Source organism: Colossoma macropomum, unplaced genomic scaffold (genome assembly GCF_904425465.1).
Source record: "Colossoma macropomum unplaced genomic scaffold, Colossoma_macropomum, whole genome shotgun sequence".
In the NCBI taxonomy this organism is placed as follows: Eukaryota; Metazoa; Chordata; class Actinopteri; order Characiformes; family Serrasalmidae; genus Colossoma; species Colossoma macropomum.
In genome coordinates this window covers 17,637,018-17,663,127 of record NW_023494802.1, presented here as the reverse complement: position 1 = coordinate 17,663,127, position 26,110 = coordinate 17,637,018, and the positions used below count along the sequence as shown (strand labels likewise).

Genomic DNA, 26,110 nt, shown 5'->3' with positions numbered 1-26,110 from the left:
CACCTTTAAGCCTCAGATGTCGAGAGTTATTACTTTCTTTTTGCTACACCATTCAAGTGTTATGTACTCAGTTATGTAATTACATAGATTATTACGCAATTCATTTATATTCAACTTAAATTCTGTATCGACAGGTTTGTGTCTTCACTTCCGACTTCCGATGACAAAAACACGGCAAAAATGCAAAAAACGCTTTTATCTTTTCGCACAACAAGACAAAAAGATCAATTAAAGTTTAAATCCTTCAATGAGTTATGAGTGATAAACAAATCACAACCAGCTTTTGTTATCGCTGGTGACGCTGCTACATCAAAGGGTTAATGCCACAGAGGACAACTCCTTAATAGCTCTTTATAAATATTAAAGGCAGTGGTCAACAATCCTCCTCTACTCCCCTGTCAGGTTCATTTCCAATCCCGAACTTCACAAACCTTCAAAAACACTTCATCCAGCTGGTAAAGATCCCCTGATTAGTGAGGGCAGGTGTGACTAATTAGGTCAGGAACATGGTAGGAAGGAAGATCTCCTGGAGGTGGGTCTGCTGACCACGGCTCTAAACGTTCTATTGTTATTACTATGTGCCGTCGAGTTCATTCCGACTACTTGGGACCATCTGTGTATTTCTACAGAATATCCTCTCGTCTGTTTGGGTTTTCAGGCTTCTTAATGGCTTGTTCATGATTGCCCTCTTCCTCTTCGAACTGCGCCAAGCATAACGTTTCCAATGAATTGGTTCTTCTCATATGTCTAAAATAAGACAGGTATCTGAGTATTTGAGTGAGAGCTGAGGCTTGATTGGGTCAATATTTGATTGGGCCAATACTTTTCCCGCCTCGCTTGTTTATTGTCCAGCTTTCGCATCCAAAAAGAACAGAAAACAAGCAGGGCTGCAACTTATGATTATTTTGGTGGTCGACTAATCTGTCGATTATTTTTTCGATTAGTCGACGTGGCTCCTGTTCCTGTTTTACTTCACCTTACCTCACAAGTCAAAAACAAACTATATAACAAGTTTGCTTAAAGCGACATTCAAGTACGTAAAAGTAAAAAAAAAATAGTCCATCCTATATAAAATTTTACTGGGTCTGGAAGTCTAAAGGTTCAAATAAGGCTTCAAATGAAAACAAAGAACTTCTTCCAGTCCAAAATGACCATCAGCAATAGTGTACAAAAGCTGTAAATTGCAGTGCAGGAACGTGAGCATGTTGACGTGCTCTGGCGCGAGGCTGGCTCTCTTTTTTGAGGTAATGTTCCGACGTGTTAGCTAACATAACTGAAATAGCGTCTCTTAGCTAGCACAATCAATGAGACCATGTTTTCCGACGGGTAAAATAACAAGCATTGCAATACTAACTTTAGTTGGCTAAAGAACGAAGTGGTAGAAAACACTTCTACCTTCCGGAGTAGCGTTAGGCCTAATTCACACACAGAGCGTATATATCCGGTATATATCCAGGACAGCATTCTGACTTGTGATAAAGAAAAAGTTTCAAGCCTGGTAGACCAACCAGGAAATCTGTTTGCAGCACAGAATGTTTACCTAGAATTTCGTCATGAATCAGTTTTTTTAGTTTGTATAGTTTTCTGTTTAATTATCATTGATTTTCATGGCTTATTTAGTGAAATTTGTTGCGTGACACGCGCATCATGTTTGAAGGCGGTTCGACTTGTTTCATTGGTTTATTTTCGCTGAAATGATAGTACAGAATGAAGTCGTGCCAATGGAAGCAACACCGCCCCAGCACTTCCTGCAGTGCGTTGCAGTTACAAATTAATGATGCGTCAACACTGAAATCCGAAGTCCGAATTTTTATAATAGACGTCGCCGATTATGTCGACTAATCGTTGCAGCCCTATAAACAAGATTTCTCAGTTTAGACAGAATACTTAAGCCCTGTCCAACAGGAAAAGAGCTGAGGGATATTCCTACTGGACAGTCTTAAGCTCAAAGATAAAGTTATCTGGCTAACTGAGAAATTCTGCATTGTGAACAAAATCCTGCTTTCAAGCCTCAGTTTTTCACTCAGTTCTTTATTTTTTCTTATAAGGACCTTCGGGTCTTCCTGATCTTTTCACTATTTAGCACGTCATCTGCAGATCGAAGGCTACTGAGGTTTCTTCCACCGATCTTGAATCTTTGATGATCTTCCTTCAGTCTTGCTTTTTATATGTACTCCTTTGTTGATATATATATATATATATATATATATATATATTCTGTTTCCATTTCATGACTGTGGCTCGGTGATCAACGTGGAGGTCAGTTTCTAACTTTATGCATTTCTCTCACCTTTCTTATCCTTGTCGATAATGAATTTCTCACAAAACCTACAATTTGTTTCTCCAGTGGATGCAACAGACACGGACACTTGTATAAGGGTCATTCTACAGAAACGTCCACTTTACTATCTATCCATAGGAGTCACTGGTGTTACCGATCCTCATTGGTGTTACACATGACAAAGGTAACACCAGAGACATTTTTAATGAAAAATGAATTTTACTAAATGGCTGCTACAGAGCATCAAACCACATGTTGTCAATCATGGAATATCCACCAAAATATGAAATTTAATCCATTTGTATTCTATTTTTTCACAGTTACCTCAGAATAAAGTGGGTCACACCAGTGACTTCAGCTAAAAGCTTCATATGAAATCATGAGCTAAATGAGAAAATCTCTGATAACTGAAAGACACAGTGGACTCACCATGTGCTTTTCTTCATAGATCCTCAGAAAACAGGTAAAAGGAAGTCAAGTGATGTCATCAGTGTGATTTTTATTTCAAAATAAGAGATTTTTGTGACACGACTCCTGGGGACCACAGCTTTCATTATCTATTTTATAATATTTATTGGGCATTTGTTTTCTTTATGTCATTTAATTCATATATTCCATAGTCATGTATAGATTACTGCAGTTAAAATTGTTTTTTTCTTCAAAATATGGCCTCATCCTTTACACATGACTGAGGATGAGCTCTTCTGTGGTGCTGGGAATTCTATATAATTGATTTAAAAACCAATATTGCTAAATTGAGGCTCAAGAAGGTGTAACTGTTCGAATAACATTGTTTTATTTTAAAATATAAATAAATTGTCACCCTGACATGATTTTCAAGTGTAATATATCTGTAAACGCTAGGGACACAAAAATGGACGTTTCTGTAGAATGACCCATCTACAATCATCTAGATGAGCTGAAATCACATCCTTAAATGGCTCGTCTGAAAACAGAAACTAAGATCAGATCCAGAAATTTCAGCGCATAAAAACACAGCCAAACCTGCTTTAATCAGGTCATTCCTGAGGTGAACTGGGTGTATAAAACTGTGAAGGACTGTGGATACTCAGGATTTACAAGCATGGCCCCGAGGAGCCGCTCGCCAAGCAAGAAGTTTTCTGCATCTTTAAATGGTTGCATCTAGAATGCCACATTATCATTAACAGCTCTTTTTTTAAGACCACAGTGCTGTTATAAAGTCTACTAATGCAATGTGCTGTGTGTGCCTGTGTGTGTGTGTGTGTGTGTGGCAGCAGAGGGCTGCTGGGGAGGATCAGTGTGAGTGTGAGTGTGTGTTGTGTGCGTATGACGACTCTGCAGTCACTCTGAAAGTGGAACAGTAATGTGACGTCCCCCATATCTTTCCCTTTTACACCATTCGCTTATCCTCTACATTCAGGTTTCAAGTTAAACAAGATCATTTCACTCAGTCATCCCCTTTTCATTCTAGGAGAAAAACCCCTAAGAACAAGCAGCATGACATGTGATTCATACCCAGTTAAGGCTGTCATGATTGATTGTCACGAGTGATTATATGGCATTATTCACCATAATAATGCATAAATTGATTCATCCTACTGATCGCCCCATATATGCATCCAACCCATTTTTATGCATGTCTGGTACATAGCATTATACACTGTATACATATATATATATATATATATATATATATATATATATAAAAATTTTATTATGTATTTATTTATTTTTTTGAATGCAGGAGACATTGCCCGGCACCCCTGGCCACAACATTTTGGCCACAAAAAGTGCACAGTCCGTGCCCCAAGTGGCCACTCGCCCTGGAGATATTTTTTATCCTTTTAACAAACAAACAGAGCAGCTGAATTTTCTAAATTCACAAATATCCAGAGCCTGTGTGGTCAGGCACAGAACTTACTGAATCAAATCAGATTTTGCCAACTGTAATGTTAAACCTACCAGTTTATTTGTCATTTCTTCATGGGTTATTTAAATGTGCCTTTACTGGCAGTGGCAGCGCTGAAAATATAAAAGAATCGAATAATAATGACCACAAAAAATAATAATTATCATTAGAAAGTTCAGAGTGAGGTGGATAAAAGAATTTGTGTGGCTGGAGTTTGATTTTAAAAGGGATGTGATGTACTGGTTTCAGTTTCCATCAAAGGCAGACACCACAAGTTCATCCTTTAACAGGAAAACATATTTATCACTGCTTTCGGAAGAAAACCTCTTATCTCCAAAACGGTAACTTTACAGGAAAAGGAAAAAACATACTTTACTTTTAATGTAGGTCAATGGAACCAGACTTTTTTTCCAAGTAATTCTGGGTTGTTTCTTTTGGTCCATTCATCTTGAAATTTACACACAATGTAAAAAACTGTATGTCAAAAACTGAAAAACGACAAAAATGGAGATACAAGGTTTTAGTCAGACAGATGCAATACGTATATATATATATATATATATATATATATATATATATATATATGTTCCTGTTATTTTAAATATAAATATTATATTATATATGTAGAATTTTATTTTTTGGGCATTTTTAAAACATCGAACTATTTATTAAGATTTATTTTTTAAATAATAGGTTACTCGAGTGATTACTTAATTAATATAACATATTTAATTGTCAAATAATTTCAAAAGAGTATCACAAATTGGAAAAACGAGTGCTGGTATCTCAAAAATGTATTTCAAAATCTGCTTCTTCATTTGCCTTCCCTAACTGGAAACCACTGTCACTGATTTGTATCTGGGGCATACTGTCTATTTTTGTATTGTTTATAGTGCAGTTGCACTGTTTAATAAGATCACTGTTTAGTTTGTTTCTTAGCTACACCAGTCTGTGTAATGTATAATTAAAGCTTTGTAGAATCAGGACATTTTAAGACATTAATAAGAAAATAAATAAACAAATACATCAAAGTTGAAAACGTGCTTTAACCTCTTATTCTCCAGGGTATATTTTGGTTTTTCCATCTTAATTTACATGCCCAACTCATAAGGCACATTATTCAGTAACTGCATGAAATAAATGTAAAAACAAGTGTTTTTTTTTGTAAAAGCTCCCCTCAAATTAACAGAACGTGTGTTTTATGATCATAAACATAATGACATGCTTGCAATTTATTGCTGAAAGCTAAAAATCTTAGACGCTCTTTGTCTTATTTAAAAAAAAAAACAATTTTCACAGAGCAGATCACTGAAGATACACCAACTGAGATCCAGTTTGTAGCTCAGATTTGTGGAAAAATGTGTCGACTTTCAGTAGAAAAAAAAATTGTGAGCTCAGCTTCTTTTATTATAAGGGTTTAAAATGACATCACCATCTATTTGACTGGAAAGAAGACAGTTACAGCTCTCATACGACACCCACCCAGTGCATAACCACGAAATACAGAGGTTCAATCAAAAATATATAATGAATGTAAGATGATTTAATTCTAAAGCTTTAATGATACGTTCAATTATCATCCTGTCTCTTTATATGTAAAGTTAGAAAAGAAAACACATGGTCCCAAGCTCTCTCAGCAAAGAACAAATCCAAGGTAAGAAAGCACAGATCAGCCGCAAAACAGTCCTGAAATCCTTCTTACGTACAATTTACGACCTGTGCATACAGACGACGAGTGAATGAGAACCATTGTCCGCTCTCACTAATAGGAATTCTCTTCTATTAACTGCTTTCCTTCTCCTACACGCCCATAAAGTGAGACATGTATCCAAAAACCATATATGTGGGTGCACCTTCAATTAGGTCTATTTAAGAGCATCCTGTGCACGAAGGGACTAAAACGTTCACATTATTCTTGTGAAACGGAGACGTTGACACTTTTCTTCAGCTTTTTCCATAATTTTTTTGGCATATGGAGTCGTTCGGATCTGTGCTGAGAGGCAGGGCTGCTGTATTTATGAAGCAAAGTATTTCTACAGGAAGTTAAAGTGTGTCATCAGAAATCATCGCTGCTCTTTCACTGACTCACAGATCACTCCGTGGTCGTAGTAACCGCTGTGTTTATCCGCATCCCTGTCTGTCTGCTGCTCCGTCCAAGTTCTTCTCCTCCGCTGACTCATAAGGTGGCACTAGAGGTTCACTCGCATTCTCAGCACATGACTGTTTTCCTGTAAGTACCGCGCTACTCATCTAGAGCGGTTTTGTTTTAAAATTGCCGATTCTCTGTTCTCCTATTTCTGCTTTTTTTTCACGTGAAATGATAAACAGATGCTGAAATGAATCAGAATTTTTAGTTCACGTTCAACTTCCTACCCGCTTTAAAAGAGAAAGAGAAACGTTTTAAGAGTCGTCTGGAATATGACATTCAGTCTTTCGTCTGCGTCTGTGATGCTGCAATTTCTCACCACTTTACTGTCATTATTATGAACATTCAGCCTATTGGACCTCATTCACCAACCATTCTTAACCCTTTAATGTTCTGCCTAACTGTTTGGTAGAGCACATTTTGAGTCACTATCAGGCATAACATTATGACCACCTCCTTGTTTCTACGCTCATTGTCCATTTTATCAGCTCCACTTACTATATAGGTGCACTTTGTAGTTCTACAGTTACAGACTGTAGTCCATCTGTTTCTCTGCATACTTTGTTAGCCCCCTTTTACCCTGTTCTTCAGTGGTCAGGATCCCCATGGACCCTCACAGAGCAGGTACTATTTGGGTGGTGGATCATTCTCAGCACTGCAGTAACACTGATGTGGTGGTGGTGTGTTAGTGTGTGTTGCGCTGGTCTGAGTGGATCAGACACAGCAGTGCTGCTAGAGTTTTTAAACACCTCAGTGTCACTGCTGGACTGAGAATAGTCCACCAACCAAAAATATCCAGCCAACAGCGTCCTGTGACCACTGATGAAGGACTAGAGGATGACCAACACAAACTGTGCAGCAGCAGATGAGCTATCGTCTCTGACTTTACATCTACAAGGTGGACTGACAAGGTAGGAGTGTCTAATAGAGTGGACAGTGAGTGGACACAGTGTTTAAAAACTCCAGCAGCACTGCTGTGTCTGATCCGCTCAGACCAGCGCAACAAAACAAGACTGAATACACCACAAAATTTTTTTTTAACAAACTAAAATATCTACTTACAAACATAAATGTAGTACGAACTGAAAGCTTAGAATCCACATCTCTGACAGAACGTCTCTCTATCTGTGTGAAACAGATAATATACACCATGCTTTTGTTGTCACAGGCAATAATGGTAACCTCTAAGGCCCATGTGTCAAACACAAGGCCCGCGGGTCAGATCAGGCCTGCGACTCAATCCTATCCGGCCCGCAAAAGTATTTTAATTTTCTGTTAATATTAGCTCGTTTCACAATGTGCTGCACTACAGTCCCCAGCATGCACTGCAACGTAATGTATGCTCTGACTCTCCTACCCCAACAACAGTCTATGGTACAGCGGTTACACCTCAGTTCTACACAAGCAGATAGGTAGGTTTAAAAGACTGATCTCCTGGGAATATTTACATTTTGAATATTTCAAGTATTCATGTAATATTTCAAGGTCTACTACAAGTGCCCATATTTTACTGCTGAAGTTTTTGCGTTTTTGAATAAACAGTGGCCAGTTGGGGTTACAGCACAACATTAATTAAAATAAAATAAAACCTTTTTTTCTCTGGCCCCTTTATTGGTTGAGTTTGAGACCCCTGCTCAAAGATGCTAAACGATTCAATAATGCAACAAACTCACTTTAGCAATAACTTGATTCCAAGAACAGAACTGAAAGACTCTTCTAAATGAAGTTTCCTGTACATTAAGTTAGACCGTCATATATAAACAAACCTTGTGGTAATCAGTGTTTCCGAAATGTATCACAAAACACAAAACATTCACAAAATCTAGACCACTCTCAGGGTATACTGCACATTTTACAAGCCCCCCAAAAGTGAGGATTCAAGACGTTTGAACAAGACCCAAAAACCAACATCAGAAAAAACACTACTGTGGACGTCATTTTCTTTTTGAAGCTTGAGGCTCACTCTTACACTGCATTAGGGTTAGATCCATTAGCATATTAGACCAAGATACAACTTTTACAGTGAAGCTACTGGCAAGCCTGAAACCAACGTTACGGAAGGAGGATGAAGCATGGAAAACTGGATAGAAGGATGAAGGAGAGGGGAGCGCAAGAGAGTGAGGAAAGAACCGGAGGGGTGCGGCTTCGCACAGTGTAAGCGGTGGGTTCTCCTTGATGGATGGAGCAAGGCCCTGAAAAGCCACAGCTGCGTGGCTGTTTTCAGAAGCAGGGCTTCAACTCAGGAACAGTGGCAGCAGGCGCTTCAAAGCATGTAGCGTCTTCCTACGACCTCAGAGCAGCACATACTGCAAGTGGAGTCAGAATGTGTGGCAGTGAGAGGGAAAAAGACTGATGTTGTGCATCTGCAACCTAATAGGTGCAACAGACTGCAGGTACTTAAAGAGGAATTCCACAGATTTTTCTACAAATCTGTATGGCTCAATGGTTGAGATGTAAACAGAGTCATTTAGAGGGATTTAATGGAAAACGGTTCATTTTTAGAAAAAGTTGTTGGCTCAGATTTCTTTACAGTGGTGGTGAAAGGAACCAGAGGTCCTGATACCTGCAATGCAAATATAGCCATTTTATTTACTATCTGATGTCTATAATACAAATAAGCCATTTCATATACTATCTGATATCTACAAAGCAAATATAGCCATTTTATTTACTATCTGATATCTACAAAGCAAATATAGCCATTTTATTTACTATCTGATGTCTATAATACAAATAAGCCATTTCATATACTATCTGATATCTACAAAGCACATAACCATTTTATTTACTATATGATATCTACAAAGCAAATATAGCCATTTTATTTACTATCTGATATCTGTACTGCAAATATAGCTATTTTATGTACTATCTGATATCTACAATGCAAATATAACCATTTTATTTACTATCTGATATCTACAAAGCAAATATAGCCATTTTATTTACTATCTGATATCTACAATGCAACTATAACCATTTAATTTACTGTCTGATACCTATAATGCAAATACAGCCATTGTATTTACTATCTTATAACTACAATGCAAAGATAACCATTTTATTTACTATCTGATATGTACAATGCCAACAGTCATTTTATTTACTATCTCATACCTGCAATGCAAATATAACCATTTTATTTACTACCTGATATCTATAATACAAATAAACCATTTTATCTACTATCTGATATCTACAAAGCACATATAGCCATTTTATTTACTATCTGATATCTGTACTCCAAATATAGCTATTTTATTCACTATCTGATATCTGTACTGCAAATATAGCTATTTTATTCACTATCTGATATCTACAAAGCAAATACAGCCATTTTATTTACTACCTGATATCTATAATACAAATAAGCCATTTTATCTACTATCTGATATCTACAAAGCAAATATAGCCATTTTATTTACTATCTGATATCTACAAAGCAAATACAGCCATTTTATTTACTACCCGATATCTATAATACAAATAAGCCATTTTATCTACTATCTGATATCTACAAAGCACATAACCATTTTATTTACTATCTGTTATCTACAAAGCAAATATAGCCATTTTATTTACTATCTGATATCTATAATACAAATAAGCCATTTCATATACTATCTGATATCTACAAAGCAAATATAGCCATTTAATTTACTGTCTGATGTCTACAATGCAAATATAACCATTTAATTTACTGTCTGATACCTATAATGCAAATACAGCCATTTTATTTACTATCTGATATCTACAATGCAAATATAACCATTTTATTAAATATCTGATGTCTACAAAGCAAATATAGCCATTATATTTACTATCTGATATCTACAATGCCAACAGTCATTTTATTTACTATCTCATACCTGCAATGCAAATATAACCATTTTATTTACTATCTTATAACTACAATGCAAATATAGTCATTTTATTTACTATCTGATATCTATAATGCAAATATATCCATTTTATTTTCCATCTGATGCCTGCAATGCAAATATAGCCATTTTATGTACTATCTGATGTCTATAATACAAATAAGCCATTTTATTTACTATCTGATATCTACAGAGCAAATATAGCCATTTTATTTACTATCTGATACCTACAAAGCAAATATAACCATTTTATTTACTATCTGATATCTACAAAGCAAATATAGCCATTTTATTTACTGTCTGATATCTATAATGCAAATATAGCCATTTTATTTACTATCTGATATCTATAATGCAAATATAGCCATTTTATTTACTATCCAAAAAACCACTACTGAACCTACACATTTCTCCTGAGGTTTATATGTAACGTACGTATTAATATACGTTTTCTTTGGGGACTATTTTACCCTAAATCACCCTCCATGTATCCCACCACCATGAACAGATTAAAACAAATTGATTAAAATGTCTTTCAAGCACATCAGGCTGAGTATTCATAACCATTTCACGTAATAACTTTCTGTGAATTAACTTTTAGAGGGATTAAAACTCTTCAGACGTCTGGTTCCTATCGCCACCACTGTGAACAATTCTGACTCTGTTAAGTTTCTCTGGAACGAAGCGTTTCACACCAAACCACTCTGAATGACTCTGTTTACTTCTTAACCATTAAATCATGCAGAAAATTTGAAAGATTGGTGGGGTTTCCCTTTAAGCAAGCTGTGGCTTTGGTAAGCAGGTGTTTATGAGGGAAATTACCTCAGTATTATGGCTGCGCTATATAGACACAAGCCTAATTTCTGATTATTCAGCTGCAATATGCTTTGCTCTATTTTAAAAACATTGCTGAGCGCTTAATGTTGTATAATTACAGCTCGGCTTGTGTTACATTCACAAAACTGTTTACTGGCTCATGTGAAAGCCTTGATTCATCAACACCCACAGAAACCCAGCTGGAACGTCCAAGTTTGGTTCCTCACAGCACACAATAAAATAGTTTAGTGACTTCTTTGAGGTTTCCTTACATACTGAAGAAAGGGTTGGGTTCTTTGGAGTGACGCCACAGAAGAAGCACTTTTGGTTCCCCTAATGAACCATTTATTAGATGGTTCTTTAAAGAACAATCGGAGTAAATGAAATCCTCAAGTGAGAAGAACCTTTTTTACAATTCAGAGAAGCTCCACATAATGTAAAGATTCCATATTAACGAAGGCTTTTCTCCTAGAACCTTTTAGAACCCTCTACGTTTAGGATTGCACAGCAAACGAGGAGTTTAAGATCGATCCCAGTTTCTCTCATCTCGTCCGTCGGCTCGGAGAGAACCGCTGCCAAGATCAGCTCGCGCTGCTTCAGGATGCGTCCCCTCCCAATAGGAAGGTTCATTAGGTTCGGCTTTGCCATCACAGCCATTAGTGTTTATACACCACTCCGGAGCCAATGGTCCACTCTCCCCCATAAAACTCTGATCCTCCTCATTTCCGCTGCTGCTCTGAGACTGTTTTTAAAGCTTAATAAAAACGTTAAAAACCATATCAAACACTAATGGAAGACAAGGCTGAAAAAAACAGCTGTTTCTGCAATTTTTTTTTCATTTAGTGTTTCAATTATCTGTGTATCTATATATGAAAAAGGATGATGTAATTCAGCTGATGTGGTAATATTTCAATTCAATTTTAATATTTTAATTCATTTTAATTAATCAGGATACTAAGTAAAAAATATTCGAAAAGAACTATGACGGGCTCATAAAGTATTTGTCTTAACTACAGTATGATTTGATAATATACACTAAGAATAATTCTCTTTAGAGATCAAGTTATTAGCTACCATTTTTCTTTTCTCGCTTCCCGTTAAGCTACAATGAACAGAAAAGGCACTGTAGCATAAAATCACTTCATTTTATGTGGTAATATTTCAATTTGACTTCAATTTTAACATTTTAATTTCAACATTTTGAATGTTTCATTAATCAGGATATTCGGTAAAAAATATTCTAAATGAACTATAACAACCTAATAAATCATAAGTTTTAACTACAGTATAATTTGATAATATACACTAAGAATAATTAACAGAAAAGACTCTGTAGCATTAAATTACTTAATTTTAATGCTTGTTTTAACACTTATTGGCATTTTTAAGTCTACAATCCATCTGATATTACATGAAAAAAGGTAAATAAACCTCAAATCAACACAACTTTACACTAAGCTCATACAACTGTCTTTACTATATACATTTATAATGAAACTAATCGAATACAATAGGTTTCTCAACATGTTTACTAATCATTTTTCCACTTAAACAGGTGAAATTACTTCATAAACTGGACAAAACATCCTCTGCATCACACATGACTGTTGCGAACTATCAGTGTACATCCCAATAAAGCTTTCTGACCCCGAAGCCCCCATAAAAATAAACATTTTTGTTCCTCCAACGCTGATAAATGTTAAAACGCTGGCACTGGGGAGAGTTATACTGGCCTTGTGAACTTGGCCCGATTTTATCTCTCCCTTTCTCTCCTCCCTCTGCTCTTTTTCCCTCTCTTTTATGGGGTGACTGGGTGACCAGGGCACCCACAGGGTTCAACAGTCTTCGCTGCTACTGTTCATGAAAACGCTGCAACACTGGACTAAGCCAAATAAATACTCCCTGCTGTCTTGTTCCGATATGAACTGAAATGCACACATGCACAAACACATGTGCTGGGTGACCGAACGCGCACACTTATACATAAACACATGTAGCCGGAGCCAAAGAGCCGAGCGCTGGCACCTTTCTCAGACTCCCACATTCTTGTTTTTATCGTGCAGCGTGTTACTGTACGCATATTAATATTTTTTTTGCTTGTTTTTTTCGATACTGGCACCAAGAGAGAACACTTTGAATCAAATATGGTTAGATTTTAATAGATAAAAAATGTGTGATATCAGACATGCTGACATAAACTTTCCACTGATATTAAAAAACACTTCATAATAGTCCTTAAAGAGACACTTGAAAAATGTATAAATGCACCCAAAATGTTTTACACTTTGTATGTATTAAAATTGTATTATTTTGAAAATGAACATGTATATAATATATATAATACAATATATTTCGCTGCTGTCGGAAGAAAACCTCGTATCTCCATTTTTGACATTTTTCAGTTTTTGATATCATTTGAAAATGCAAGTTACACTTTACATTGTGTGTAAATTTCATGATGAATGGACTAAAAGAAACAGCCCGAAATGACTTGGAAAAACCACCTGGTTCCATTGACTTACATTAAAAGTAAAGTAGGTTTTTTCCTTCTCCTGTAAAGTTACCATTTTGGAGATACAAGGTTTTCTTCCGACAACAGCGATATGTTGTTTTTGCAGCGTAGTTTTCATATATGAAGTGGGGAGTGAATATATTTTGACACTTTAACACTGTTCTTCATGGTATACGTTGTATATATAATATAATATATATCACTGCTGTCAGAAGAAAACCTCATATCTCCATTTTTGACGTTTTCTAGTTTAGTTTTTGATATAATGTAAAAATGCCTGCTGGTCTTGAGTTTTCATCCCTCTAAAAGCAACTTCACAGAGAGTTATTACAATAAATGGCTATAAACACTCTGAGACGTCTGAGACGTTAGTTTTGTGATACAAATTTTGGCCTGAAACGTATTTTGACCAATCTATTTTAGTCTGTTCATGGTGGAGGGATACATGAAGGGTGTTCTAAGGCAAAACAGTCCCCAAAGAAAACTTATTTTTTCAGCTTTTCCACTATTTTACCATCATCAACATTACATATAAAACTCAGGAGACATGTAGGTTCACTGGTGGTTTTGGCTAGTGAATAAAATGGCTATATTTCGCTGCTGTCGGAAGAAAAGCTCATATGTCCATTTCTGTCATTTTTCAGTTTTTGACATAATTCGAAAATGCCTGTTGCCCTTTATATTGTGTGTGAATTTCATGATGAATGGACCAAAAGAAACAACCCAAAATGACTTGGGAAAAAGTCTGGTTCCATTGACTTACATTGAAAGTAGAGTAGGTTTTTTCCTTCTCCTGTAAAGTTACCAAGTTACCAAGCATATTAATTGTATTCCAAATTTATTTTCTATAAATGAACAGACTTTTTCACCAAGAACACCTGCGTTTCCAGTTTTTCAGGCTGGAGACCTGAATGCTGAATGCAGGGAGCCAGTCTACCAGTTCATGAGTTCTGCACTGGGTTAATTATCCTCACCTAAAAGATGTTAAGACAACGTTAAATAAGGTGGGATATAATTCAAACTGCAGCTCTTGCGATTTGAAAACTGCACTTTTTTTTAAATTCTAAAATAATTCATCTTTTATCTCAAAAATTTGGCATTTTTTTGTTCATTTTCCAAAAAATGATGACACTCACTTTTTACTACTCACGTGTATTTGTGAGGAAAGGAATCTACTTTTTATTCTGCTGCATTTTAGTCTTTAACATTTAGACACTAATTCTTTTCTGTGTTTGCTTTCCTTGTTCGGTTGACGACAGCATCTGTACTGCTTATTGATCGGTGACACCATCATTTTATTTTAGACCAAAAGGGAACAACAGCACATAAACTTCAGCTCCCAGGCTGACAGATGCTGGACGTACTAAGTTACACAGCTCAAGCTGTTTTTTGGGAAAGGTACCTTTATCCCACCAATGCAACAATACTTGTACTTGAGTACAGGTTTAAGTTACTCTACCCACTTCCAGCCATTTCTATGCTCATCTAACCTTCACCTCAGCATCTCCTCTGTCTTCTCTCCTGTAAACTAAGACCCTGATGAAGATTTTTCCCCCCGTTCTATATTCGGTTATTAACCAGCTCTTGCGTCCTCTGGAGCCTGTTCTACCCATTAACCCTCTGATGCTCTTTTCTCATGATAATCAGGCTGCTTCCCACAGAGGAGCCACAGGATTGTGCGACGCTTTGAGAAGAGTAAACCCCCCCCCTTGACGCACATGCTCTCTCTCTCACTCTCTCTCTCGCCCTCTCGCTCTCCCTCACACATACACACACTGAATCAGGCATGTAATGTGCTGCCTTTTCAGGGAGCACATGGACAGATGTAGTATGAAAAGTTCTGGGAGGTTTCTGTTGGAGAGAGTAACCCCACCCACAACTACACTTTTAAAAATAAAGGTTCCTAAACGGGTTCTTGGCTTGGATGTACGGTTCTAGGGGGAGAAAAAAACTTTAACTGGTATGGAACTTGTACATAATGCGGACTTTAAAAAGGTTCTTTACGCTCACGCGTCTCTAGTGTCTGTCTTCATGTTCCAGCACCTGATCTTAGATCTGCAGATACTGACCTTCTACAAACACCTACAGAAAATGTGGAGAGACTCGTTCAGTTATTCTGCTTCTCAACTGTGGAATTCACCTTTTATTGGACAGTCAAGCTCAGTGCTCACTTTTAATACGCATCTAGAAATCTCTAACTTAGTGTTTAATTAAAACTCCACGTCTCGTTGTGTTGATCTTTTAGTTTGATCTGTGTCGTTTTCTTGTGATTCTAAATTAATACCTATAATTTCTTGTATGACTTTTTTTATCGCCTGTCTGTAAAGCACTTTGAGCTGCCACCAGCATGAAAAGTGTTATATAAATAAAAATTATTACTATTATTATTATTATTATTATGACTATTACTATTATCTCCTTTGCAAAAATTGTCCTTTAAAGAATTATTCACTGAATGGTCCATTAGGGAACCAAAAGCGGTTCTTCTATGGCATTACCCTTTTTGACACCTATATTTTATAAGGGTTTTTTAAGTGTACAACTTTCATATCTGCTGCAATAATACATAAAACATATGAGGTGCCACATATCAGAAAAAGATGAAGGTGAAGAACACAGAAGTGGAGGAAAAGCTCATTTAGAAAACCAGCTTTGGGGGTCAGACACTGCAGCCTTCTGTAATACTGTAATATAAATACATGCAAGCATCACTTATATGAATTCACCAACTTTGCTTCTCCATGAAACCATTTAAATTCCCTGAATCAGCTGCGACAAAAGCAAAATGCAGAATTCACAGTTTTTGCCGGTTAAGTGCATTTAGCCCCAAAACTTCACCAAGTTTAAGGCCAGGCTAAAACCAGTCTGCCACCCATGCTGCTCACTGTAACGTCTCACACTCTGAAATATGCGTTTCAACTTGCAAACCCAGAGCAATGTCAATAACAAAAGCACCGTCTCGTGACGATCTCACTTCCATTTCCTTATTATGTAGCTCGAGGCAGTGGAAGTGGGGGCCTCGATGGAGCACGCTTGTGACAGAGCCACAAGCTCACAACTCCTCTTACAACACTGCTTTCCAACCCCGCCGTAAACCCGCTTTCTCGCGGCCACTATAAGACAGCACCAGTGCAAAGCCGCCCCAGCTTCTTCTCAATTCAGCTCAAGCCAAGGAACTACACAAAGGCATGCATCATTTCCCCCCTTTCACCCTCATGTGGACGCCCAAAGCACATGGACGCACAGCTACAGGTGTCATGGTTCATGAGTGGGAATGAAGTAGATTGTAGTCACATTAACATCAAATACATATTTATGAGTAAAGAGTGTTTATAACAGCACATAACTGGTTTATAGCTCTGAATTTCATATAAACAGCACTATACACGTTATTTACAGGATTTTTTTAATTGGATTAAGAGGGATGTCTCAACTTTTGTCATTCGAAGTTGAGGACAGTCTGCAGTCCCTATCAGTCTATGAGTGCACACATTTGAAAAGACAACAACTGGCGAAAAACGAAGCCTTTAAACGTTACATTTTTAAGGCTGGCGTTAATTAAAATGACTGTTTCTGCTAAGTTTAACCGCAAAGACGTTGCTGAGGGTGGATTAGGCGAACCGAGCTCGAACCAACGCCACAAAACAGCGCAGGAGTAAACAAAAACAAGCGAATATGTAATGAGCTAATCTCCTACATGTGAGGTAAACCCACCCCCCCAATTTCTGACGTTACCCCGTTTAGGGGGAACACACACACATACACGTACACGTACACGTACTGAGGCACACAAACAAACTCACACACAACAAAACTACAAAAAAAGTCTCAAAGCCTCACAATCCGGCCACCAACGTCCGAGCAAAACGGCGAACACGACAGACAGGCAGACGGACAGACAGAAGGCAGAGGAGAAGGTCTTCCACAGCACGCGCACGGCTCGAGCGAAACGGCGAAAACATCTTACCGTCTTATATTTAGAGCCTCTATCAAGCCGAGAACTATTCATAGAGTGACACGGGAGATTAACGGCCCGAAAGGAAGCGAACAAACGAAAAAAAGACACAAACAAACAGGCAAAAAGGTGACGTTTCACGCGGCGGCTCGCGACTCTCCTCGGCGGAGCTCGTGCTCGTCTCCTCGACAAAGTTTTTTTTTCCGAAAAAGTGACAGAAAAATAAAGAGAAATTCCCGCGCCCGAGCCCAAAGTCACGGCCAGCATCGAAAAAACCCGAGCCGAAAAGTCTCCATTTAACCCAGCATTTTTAGAGAAGAGTTTGTTGTTGTTTGTTTGTTTGTTTGTTTGTTTGCTTTCCAAAAAGCCGAAGCGGCTCGCGCGATTAAACCCATTTAAATGCCAGCGGTTTTAGTGAAATAAGCGACGTCGAATCGGGTCGAAAGTGTGTGTGTTGGGGATGGTGAATAACAACACCGGGGTCCGCGATATAAAACCGTTCTACATCGATCATCGACGTGATCCGCCGTGTTCGTTATCCGAGCGTCATTTCTGATAAACAAACGGCTTCAAAGGCGAGCGTGCAGACGGCAGAGCCTGCAGACACGTTCAGGAGGAGCTGCACAAAAACACGGCAAGCGAGCAGTTACAGCAGTTACCCACCAAAAAAAACTTTCCAGCAGCACCGCATTAGTCAATTTCGCGAGGAAAAGCTCCGGTAACATTCCATCAGCCGGCCGAGCGCAAAACCTACCGTGGGAGAGCCCACGCCGCCGTCCCCGCTCTGCTCCTTCTCCTCCCGCTTTATCTTTCTGTTATTTTGTTTCCTATTTTTTTCTTTAATTTTTTTTTCGCTGCTTTTTTTTGCGGGGCCTGAGTGTCTCGCTCTCCTCAGGCTGCAGCGCCAGAGTTATGGGGCGCGAGCATTGTGGGAGTGTGACGTCAGAGCCACTTTCACAAACTTTTTCACTGGCGCTGGTAAACTGCAACTTTTTTTCCTCTGTGTCTGTGCTTTTTTTTTTCTTTACAATGCGTTATAAATGATGAATAACGTGCATAGTTACAGCTTCAGTCAGTGCAATTTATATTCGGACTCGGATGGTTTGAGGCTCTGGGCTTCTGAAAGGTCTTACTGTAAATGTATTTAGTGATCAATTAAGTAGAGAAGATTTTTTTTTTTCTGGAGGGGTCCTATTATTTGAGGTGAAAGGGGGTCGCTTGGTTTGCTGCGGGAGTTATTTAGGAGTTAATATCGAAAAAACGGTGAGGGATTTGAACAGGATTCGGATTCTGCAGGTCATTAGTCGCTGGTGTCGTTCAAGGAAAGTTGCGTTGAATTTAAAATGAAATATTTTAAATATTGCCTGGCACATTTTCATTCATTTTCTACGCATTAAATGTAAGCAGCCATTTTATGTTTTATTAAATGAACTTATGACCGCGTTGATAATATATAAACACAGTTAATTGTGACATTAAGATGCACGTTGCATAGCATATATGCATGTATATCATATACAGCATGCATATTATTATAATATGAGGAATATAACAAACATTTTCCCGCTGAAAATCAATGCGAGTGCCCTGGAATTGACATATATATCAGTGTGGACGTTTATATGGGGCGTAGACGTTTCATATAAACAAACAAACAAGCAGCAAGACTTTTAAGGGGAAACAACATTGGGGGGGGGTTAAGAGTTCATAGAGTTGCATGATGAAATTGTTTGATTGGATTGCACGCAGGTCCTGGTGGTGGAGATGCTGCCGAGAGAGAGAGTAATGAGGGGTGCCTCCCACGTGTTCATCCCCTCTCTCTCTCTCTCTCTCTCTCTCTCTCTCTCTCTCTCTCTCTCTCTCTCTCTCTCTCTCTCTCACTCACTCACTCACTCTCCCGCTACCTTGTGTTTTGGGGCGAAAGAATCACTTCCAGGGCATCCAAGCCCATTTCCTCAGCACCCCGACCCCCTCCCCACGACCCACCCTTCTGGATGGATGTGTTTGTGAGAGAGTGTGAGAGTGAGTGAGTAGGGGGTTGGGGGTTGTCTTCAGTGAGGCTTTCAGCTCCATGCTCAGGCGAAAAAACACGTTTCCAAGGTTTTTACGTTCAAAGCAGGCGGCTCTCCCCTCCAGGGAGCCATGCTGGCCCCCCAAGACACCGCAGCAGCGCTGGCAGGGAGCATTTCACCTCTCCTTCGACTTCCCTCACTCATTTGTTCGGTTTGACGGGGGTTTAGCCCGTCATTGATCCGAGGCTCGTCTTCCAAAGAGCGGGTGGAAAACGCCAAGACATCCATTCATCGTCGGAACCGATAATATCAGCTTTGAAAGCGGAACTTTTGTGTTCTTCATTTGTAAGAGGGAGTAATTAAAAGCTCTCCCTGCGGATTCACACCTTTTTCTCTAATTATTTCTTTTTCATTCGGGCTTTTAACTACCTTTTAAAATTATTTGAGCTGGTTTAAACCCGACCTCTTGTTTTTGGGGCTGAAACCAACCGACTACAGAGGTTTCCAGTGTGGTAGGAAAAATCTGCACAGAAATCGAGCGAGGCTGTTTTTAATTGGACGATTTTAACGTTTTCTTGCTGTCTTCTCACACTTGAGACGGAAACGGCTAATTTAGTCACATTAATTTAACCTAACTTGAGCTAAACCATGTTAATTAGACCTCAGTATGGAAGGGCTCAAAATGTGAATGCCATAATTAAAGTCTTCATAAAAATTGAAAAAAAAAAACCTTTTGTAAAGTCTATCAGCAGTTATTTACCTTAGAAAGCTGTCCTCAATGGCTGCTGATATACAGTTACACCTAAACAGCATGGAAGTGCTCAAACTTTGAATGCCATAATTAAAGTCTTCATTTTATATATATATATATATATATATATATATATATATATATATATATATATATATATACACACACCTTTTATAAGGTATATCAGAAGCCATTGTGGAGTTTAAGTTTACCTTAAAGTTCAAAGGCTGTCCATGATGGCTACTGATATATTTTATATGAGGTTTAATTATGTCAGTTACACCTAAACAGCATGAAAGTGCTTAAAATTTGAGTGGCATAATTAAAGTCTTTATATAATTTATATAAACCTTTAATAAAGTATATCAGCAGCCATTGTGGACAGTTTCCTACCTTAAAGTTAAAAAGCTGTCCTCAATAGCTACTGATATACTTTATTAAAGGTTTATATAAATTATATAAAGACTTTAATTATGCCACTCAAATTTTGAGCAATTCCATACTGTTTAGGTGTAACTAACATCATTAAACTTTATGTAAAGTATTTCAGCAGCCACTGTGGACAACTTTCTAAGGTAAGTAGCTGCTGATATACTTTACATAAAGTTTAATTGTGTCAGTTACACCTAAACAGTATGGAAGTGCTCAAAATGTGAATGCCACAATTAAAGTCTTCATAAAAAAGTTTATTAATCTTTATTAAATATATTTGCAGCCACTGTGGACAGTTTCTTACCTTAAAGTTAAAAAGCTATCCACAGTGGCTACTGATATACTTTTATAAGGTTTAATTATGTCAGTTACACCTAAACAGTGTGGAAGTGCTCAAAATTTGAGTGGCATAATTAAAGTCTTCATTTAATTTATATAAACCTTAAATAAAGTATATCAGCAGCTACTGTAGACAGTTTCCTACCTTAAAGTTAAAAAGCTATCCACAGTGGCTACTTATATACTTTTTATAAGGTTTAATTATGTCAGCTACACCTAAACAGCAAGAAAGTGCTCAAACTTTGAATGCCATAATTAAAGTCTTCATATATATATATATATATATGTATATATATATATATGTATATATATATATATATATATATTTATATATATGAAGGTATATATATATATAGATATATATATATATATATATATATATATATATATATATATATACCTTTTATAAGGTATATCAGCAGCCATTGTGGCTACTGATATATTTTATATGAGGTTTAATTATGTCAGTTACACCTAAACAGCATGGAAGTGCTCAAAATTTGAGTGGCATAATTAAAGTCTTTATATAATTTATATAAACCTTTAATAAAGTATATCAGCAGCCACTGTGGACAGTTTCCTACCTTAAAGTAAAAACACTGTCCACAATGGAAACTGATGTACTTTTTATAATGTTTACTTATGTCAGCTACACCTAAACAGCATGAAAGTGCTCAAAATTTGAGTGGCATAATTAAAGTCTTCATATAATTTAGAAACAAAGAGCTAATTTAATTACAGTAATTTAACTACAGCTAAACCATGTTAATTACACCTAATCAGTGTGGAAGTGCTCAAACTTTGAATGCCACAATTAAAGTCTTCATAAATATATCAGCATATCTCAGTCTATCAGCAGCCACTGTGGACAGTTTCTTACCTTAAAGTTAAAAAGCTGTCCACAATGGAAACTGATATACTTTACGTAAAGTTTAATTATGTCAGTTACACCTAAACAGCATGAAAGTGTTCAAAATTTGAGTGGCATAATTAAAGTCTTTATATAATTTAAATAAACCTTATATAAAAATATTTTAACAGCCATTATGGACAGCTTTTTACCTTAAAGTTAAAAAGCTGCCCACGATGGCTACTGATATACTTTATAGAAGGTTTAATTATGTCAGATACACCTAAACAGTATGAGAGTGCTCAAAATGTGAATGCCACAATTAAAGTCTTCATAAAAAAATTTATAAAGCTTTTTATAAAGTATATTAACAGCCACTGTGGACAGTTTCTTACCTTAAAGTTAAAAAGCTGTCCACGATGGCTACTGATATACTTTACATAAAGTTTCATTATGTCAGTTACACCTAAACAGCATGAAAGTGGTCAAAATTTGAGTGGCATAATTAAAGTCTTCATATAATTTATAAACAAAGAACTAATTTAGTTACAGTAATTAATCTAACTAAAGCTAAATCATGTTAATTAGACCTAACCAGTATGGAAGGGCTCAAACTTTGAATGCCATAATTAAAGTCTTTATAAAAATCATATAAACCTTATGTAAAGTATATCAGCAGTTACTGTGGGCAGTTTTTTACCTTGAAGTTAAAAAGCTGTCTACGATGGCTACTGATATACTTTATATAGAGTTTAATGATGTCAGTTACACCTAAACAGCATGAAAGTGCTCAAAATTTGAGTGGCATAATTAAAGTCTTCATATGATTTATAAACAAACATATTTTTTCATGTAATATAATTTATAATCAAACAGCTTATTTAGTTACAGTAATTAATCTAACTAAAGTTAAGAATTCTAAATGCCATAAAGTCTTCATAAAAATCATATAACCCTTATGTAAAGTATATCAGCAGTTATTGTGGGCAGTTTTTTACCTTGAAGTTAAAAAGCTGTCCACGAAGGCTACTGATATACTTTATACAAAGTTTAATTATGTCAGATACACCTAAACAGCATGAAAGTGCTCAAAATTTGAGTGGCATAATTAAAGTCTTCATATAATTTACATAAACCTTACATGAAAATATATTTTAGCAGCCATCATGGACAGTTTTGTACCTTAAATAAAAAAAGCAAACTTTTCATGTTTACTTTTAATGTTAATGTAACTTTTTAAGAAGGATCAAAGTGTAAAAATTTATATTAATTTTATAAGATTGTGCTAGCTCCAAAGTATCTGCAATATCTGGATTAAAAAAAATGACTATTCTATTCAACTTTTTAAACAAAATTATAAAAAGTTTTTGGTGATAGCTAAATTAGTCAAAAAGAGGAATTACACTAAAGACTGAAAGGTTTCAAGTTGGTCAGTAATGAGGTCAGTCCAGTCTTAGAGGAAATGTGTACACTGCTCCTATTCAAAGAGCTTCATTGATTGTTTCAGGAAAGGTACAAAAATCAATTACAGCTGATTTGTTTTTGTTTCTTACACCTCTATTTAGCCTGGATGGAAATAATGTAGATTAATCAAAGCAGCATCAAAACAAACTATAACCTTATACATCTTAAGTGAACCTAATTGATGGAACTTTTCCCTTATTCCCTCTTTAATTTTATTAAAATGACCACATGATGCTATTTTTTTGTGATAAGCTGCAAAACATGTTGCCAATAAATGCATCATGCTGTGCTGCCACATGTGTGCCAAACATTCTTGCAAACCATTGGCTGTGTGCCTGAACGAATAAAAATATTTATTTATTTAAAAAATGGATATATTTCATGCTTTAATGACTTTGTAAAAATTGTGTCCAGCTGTTTAGAAAAGTGATACAAAATGTGTTGCTTCAGTCAGATTTTCTCTGAGCTTTTTCTACAGAGATATTTGAATGAAAAAGTTATATACAAGAAAAAAAGTAAAATAATAATTATTAATTTCTCAGCAATGCATAATGATTTTTCTGGGTGGTTAGTAAGTGTAATCCTGTGTAGTGAACAGATTTGGTATATGGTTTATAGTTCATTAGTAAACCTATAGAATATATGTGTTTGTCAGAAAGGGAACATGAAAAGGGACGTCATCACATTTTTAGCATTCTAATGCAGTAATCCTGGATGTAATCCTAGGAACTGGCTTAGTGGACGACATGTGCTCAGGTTTTTTTTGGATTTCCAAAAGCTTTTCTGTAGGTTCCTCCTTAAAACCATTACTGTGAGCTAAAGAGAACTTCATCATGCTCATCTCCACGGTCTGCAGTGTTAAGGTGGAAGGGACGGTTGTGCTGAAGGTAGCAAAGATCTCTGTGGATGATCCCAAACTTCTTATTTAGGCTTCCTACTGCTGTTACTGTAATAGAAAGCTCTTATCTACATCGTTAGAAGTAAAGGTTCTGTTCAGGTACATTTCTCGTTCATCAAGGTACAATCAATGTAAACGTTCCCTCAAAGGTACAACAGTGGTTTTAAGGTCTGATTGTGAACCTTAAATAAGTTTTTCCAGGTGAAAAGTTCGTATTTGTACCTTTTCATAACCGAATGATTTAAAACAGAACAGTAAAATAAAGTCCTGGAGACGAGACGGGGTGTGTGGAGTCAGTACAGCTTAGAACATATCATTTCAGTGGATTATGGTTCAGTTATGTTCCCTGACTAAAGGTACTGAGATGAACCCTTGAGGGAACCACCCCAGTGACAGTTTAGTACCTTTATTTAATTTGTAGAATTAAATTCACATTTTAAAAAGGGGGACAACATCAAACTCTCAGAAGCAAAATGTGAATATAATTTAATGATGTTTAGTTACATATCGTCGCTGTCAGAAGAAAACATTTAAATGTTTTTTTTTTTCATATCATTTAAAAAAAGCCAGCTGCTGTCTACACTGTGACAAACGAACCAATAGAAACTCTCCAAAATGATTTCAGATAAAATCTTGTCATATTTATCTACATTGAACATTAAGAAGGTTCTTTCTTCCTCCTGTAAAGCAGCTGTTTTCAGGGACGAGGTTTAGTTCCAATAACAGTGGTGCGGTGTCTGTATATTCACACAAACACTTGAACAAGTTTACTAAACCCAGCAAGAACCTGGAGTAACATTTGTACACATTTTCTGGGGAAAAAGACAAAACAGCAAAAAGCATTGAGTGGTTTATGTTCAACTTCCAGGTTCCAGACTTTGATGCACAGATCTGGAAAATATCTTTAACTGATATGGAACTCCTACATGAGGATGTTCATAAAACTTTAAAAATCTCATTTACAAAAATGGTTATATTTTCTTCTGATAGCGAAAATATGTAACTAAGCATCATTAAGTTGTACTCACATTTTGCTGCTGAGAGTTTGATGTAATTATACAAATTAAATAAAGGTAAATAATAATAACTAAACTGTCTCTGGTTATTTAATGAAGCGTCCATTGAAAGTTTTTTTGGAGAGCGAAAATTGGGTCCTGAAAATACTATGGATCTATTTTTGGTCCTTTTTATTTTAGAGAGTGTTGTTTTTGGGAGCTGCACAGAGATGTGAGACTGTCTTTCTTAGGAGATTGTGAGAGATTTTTAACTGGATTTCAAAGCATGTGCCCAGTAGTGTATTGTCAGAACCTCTTATGATCCCCTTAATTTGTACAATGTGGCAAAACAAAGACATTTTACAGCATATTATAACATACAAATGTGCTGTGTGACAGCTTGAAGAAGTCATGTAAATTATATTTCTAGTGTAAGAGTTCATATAAGCTCCTTCACAACATTATTATTAGTGTTTTTCTTTTCTTCTCTTTCCTTGTATCTTCTTCTTTCTTTGCCTTTGGTACTCTAAAAAGGGAAAGGAAGGCTTAGTGTAGGACTCTTGGATTTTTTGGATTTCCAAAAGCTTATCTGTAGGTTCCTCCTTAAAACTGTTGCTGTGAGCTGAAGAGAACTTCATCATGCTCGTCTCCACGGCCTGTCGTGTTAAGGAAATCTCTGTGGATGATCCAAAACTTCTCATTTTGGCTTCCTACTGCTGTTACTGTAATTGAACGCTCACATCTATAATTAAGGATGTGGCAGAAAATGAAATGGCCCTACAGTTTGTGTGTGTTTATTTACAAAATACTTTAAAATGTAACCAGAATATCGTTCAGGTTTAACGTCCATGCAAATTCAAAGTTAATGTGATTATAATAGAAGTGCA

The 26,110-nt window shown here is 36.6% G+C and overlaps 1 protein-coding gene across 1 annotated transcript in view; it reads right to left on the bottom strand.

The window, feature by feature from the left end:
* The window catches only part of plagl2 (pleiomorphic adenoma gene-like 2), a 63,944-nt gene extending 45,558 nt beyond the window's left edge, over nt 1-18,386 (bottom strand). The window contains exon 1 of the mRNA XM_036591944.1: nt 18,237-18,386. The gene's annotated coding sequence lies outside the window, so the exon portion shown is untranslated. The remainder of the gene's footprint in view (nt 1-18,236) is intronic.
* Nucleotides 18,387-26,110: the final 7,724 nt, after the last annotated feature.